Here is a 3315-nt window from a genome sequence, read left to right as displayed (position 1 = left end):
GCACAACAGTAAGTTATCAGCTCCTAAACCAGAACACTAATCTGTCATCCTCACCCATTTCCTCCTCTTCTACTCACAAACTGCTCCAGGTGGTTTTCTACCCTGAACTGCCCATTGCTCTCTCTCTACTCCCCCACATGCCTGCTCAGAGCAATACATCATCTCCTTTCCTAATAATCTTTCCTTACACTAGTTTTTAATGTCAAAATATTCTGTGCCTTTGGGGATTTGCTAGTACATCTTCTTCTTTTTCCTGCTCACTGACTCTTTCTGGTCCTCCCTTTTTTGTAAATACCAGAAACACTGAGGGTCATAGCATGTATACTATATAGGTATTTCCTAGTATAGTGCTACGAGTCTATATTTGCATTTTTGGGGATGTGAAGACTGTGAAACATCTTCTCATTCCCTGGCTGTTCAGACTGGCAGACCTCTTGGTGTAAACTGTGTTCCTTCTTTCAGTCAGCACATGTGAATATATTTTTTGGCAGAAAGGAAGGGAGGTCATGCTCCTCGGTTTTACCTCAGGAAGAAGGTGGAATATTGCTGGTATGTGCCTTCATAGCAAGAAGCTGTAAAATCCCAAATTCCAAGGTACAGATGAAGCCAGGGAAAAAAAAATTTAATTAAAAAAAAAAAAAAAAAAAAAAAAAAAAAGCACCCCACTGCATTTAGAACAGGCCATATAAAAAGGTTCTTTACAGATCCATCTGTATAAATGTAAGTGGTTGATGCATTTATCTATAACAATTCTGGTGTCAGTCACGTGACAAGTTACTGGGGGGTCAGAAATAACATGCCATCAAAATAAGCTCCTTGAGTATTTCCATTTTGGTGCACAGAACATCTGATAAAGAGAGGCACTTGTCATCACTTCCTTAAACATAGTCTTCTGCCTCTTTTGTTCAAACCACTAAAAGCTAGATAGCATATGCACAGGGACTAAATTCTTCACAGGCAGGCATCTGGATTAGTATATTGAAATTGAGTCTATTCTTAGGCCACTGATGCTAGCTTCCCCATGAAACTGCATATTCGTAGTTTTCAGGCTTTCTGAAGTGGATTCTTGCCATAAATTGATTGTAAATCATTTTGAGTGCATGGGAGGAAGGGCCTGCTCCAAAGTCTATTGAAAATACATTAGAGTCTTTCTATTGATTTGAAAAGCTAAAGATCCAGCCAGCAAGAATTCATTCTGTCCATGTAAAATATGTGCAATTTGCATTAGAAATGCAACATAAATGTATTTCTTATGCAAAACTCAACTGAACAACACACTTCACTGCATATCTAGCAAATTCCACAGCTGGAAATACTGTTCTCTCTTTTATACCCTTATTCTTCTTATCCAAGTAGCTAAACAGGTATTTGGGGTTTTCTCAATTGTTTTGTTAGGGGCATAAATTAATGAGAGAGCCTGTTTTTGCTCTAGTACAACCCATTTTCTTTATGAGGAACAAGCATAAATCCCAGATACAGCAGGAAGAACAATAGAATGTCATTTTTCTGTCTTTAAGCATTCTAAATCTGTCTTTTTAGCAACCATTCTGCCCCAAAAGCTATTTTTATCCCCTTTGGCATTCCTTCCATCATGCCACACATATTTCTCTGTTACCTGTTTTTCTGGTCCTTTCTGTGGTTTTTTCATGGCTGCTGATTCTCTGCTCTATGTATTAGATCCTTAGGCTCTGAGACTTTTGGCAGAAATTTGCAGCTGCTGGGATCTGCTGTCAGTGCTCATAGTAGCAATTCCACCGTGTCAGCTGCTGCTTAACACCTACTATAACTTCACTGTCCTCATTTATCTTAAAAGAGAGTGATTGTCATGCCCAGGAACTTCAGTGATATCTCTGATTGTTTCCAAATCAAAAAGCTGAGATCTACAACGAAGTTACAACATATAAGCAGTTACCTCACTCTAGATGATCCACAATAAGTGCTCAAATATCCATCCCTTCAGACCATATCAAATACATAGGAGATTCATTTCACTGAGTCCCCAAAGAGAGTCATCCAAATCAAAATACGTTTCGTATTAGCTCCCGTGATGTTCTCAGACCACGGAGGCTCAGAGAAGGCTTTATATAAATCAATAGGTTCATATGGGGTCAAATGAGAGGAGCATGTGGCTTTCAATCTCTTCAGGAAAAATTTGAGGTACCAATCAAGCTATTCCTCATTCTGTGAACTTGTATTACCTTGACTGATCACAAACTGTGAAGCAGTGGATATTTATTAAGTTATTACCTTTTGGGGACAGTGTAGCTTGTCTAAGCAACACACTGCTAGGATAAGAGAAATTCAGTGTTAAATGCAATTCTGTTACATTATTTTTTCTCTCAAGATCAAATATTTTTATTTAAAGTTTAATCTTGAAGTTTTGAAAAATAAAATTTTAAAGTTTTGAAACACATGCAAAGTCAAGATGTATCCAGAGAACTTATGTTCTATGGATACAAGTGTATGTGGTATTTAGCCAGGAAGGGAATAGCACTTCCTGGTGTTTATTCAGTCTCCAAATTACATAGAGTTTTGAAACATCTTCATATTTTAATTTTTGAACTCATGATGGCCTGGACAATATTTTTAAGTAGACTTATGAATTCTCATTAATTTATGGACTCTGTTTTTGACTTATTTTCAACACAGAATAAATATGCAGAAAAAGAGACCCTGCCTGTGAGACAGAAATGAGTCTCAGGGCCATGTATAGCTTCTCCTCAGGAAAACAGTGCAAGTCACGGCCTCAGACATTAACACTTAACTATTTTTAGCCTCAAATAAAAGAAAGGATGGAGAATAGAAACAACACAGAGGAAAGGTAGAAGGACGAGATATTTAAAGTGGACTTTACAAGCAACATTCTAATAAACGTGGCAAAAAAAAAAATGCAAATCCTAAAACAGGAAAGAAGGTATGGCAGAAAAAAACCCCAAAAGTCCTAAGAAACCTTAACCACGATATTAATGATCCTTTAGAAAATCCTAAAGGGTGGTTTTTATTGTTTTTATTGTTTTTACATCTACAGTTCTTTGTTTTCCATTTCTTCCATTATTGGTATGCTCAAAGTCTTTTACAAAGGCTGAATGTGTTTAGCTTCAGCTGTCACAGAGCTCTGCAGAGTTAAATAGCCTGTCAGAGTTACCTCAGGAGGGCCTTGATGAAACCAAAACTATTTCAGCTGAGTGTACGTGAGCACAGCAACATTCTAATGTTTCTGGAGTCATATTAGTATAAAAAGTATTGCTTTTGTGTCTAGGTTTTGTATGCCTCCCTCTTACTGCTGAATAAAACAGCCTATTTACACCAAAAGTA

The sequence above is a fragment of the Pyrgilauda ruficollis genome, unplaced genomic scaffold (assembly GCF_017590135.1).
Source record: "Pyrgilauda ruficollis isolate IOZ18807 unplaced genomic scaffold, ASM1759013v1 scaffold2, whole genome shotgun sequence".
NCBI classification, from domain to species: Eukaryota; Metazoa; Chordata; class Aves; order Passeriformes; family Passeridae; genus Pyrgilauda; species Pyrgilauda ruficollis.
Note: the sequence above shows the minus strand (reverse complement) of the source record.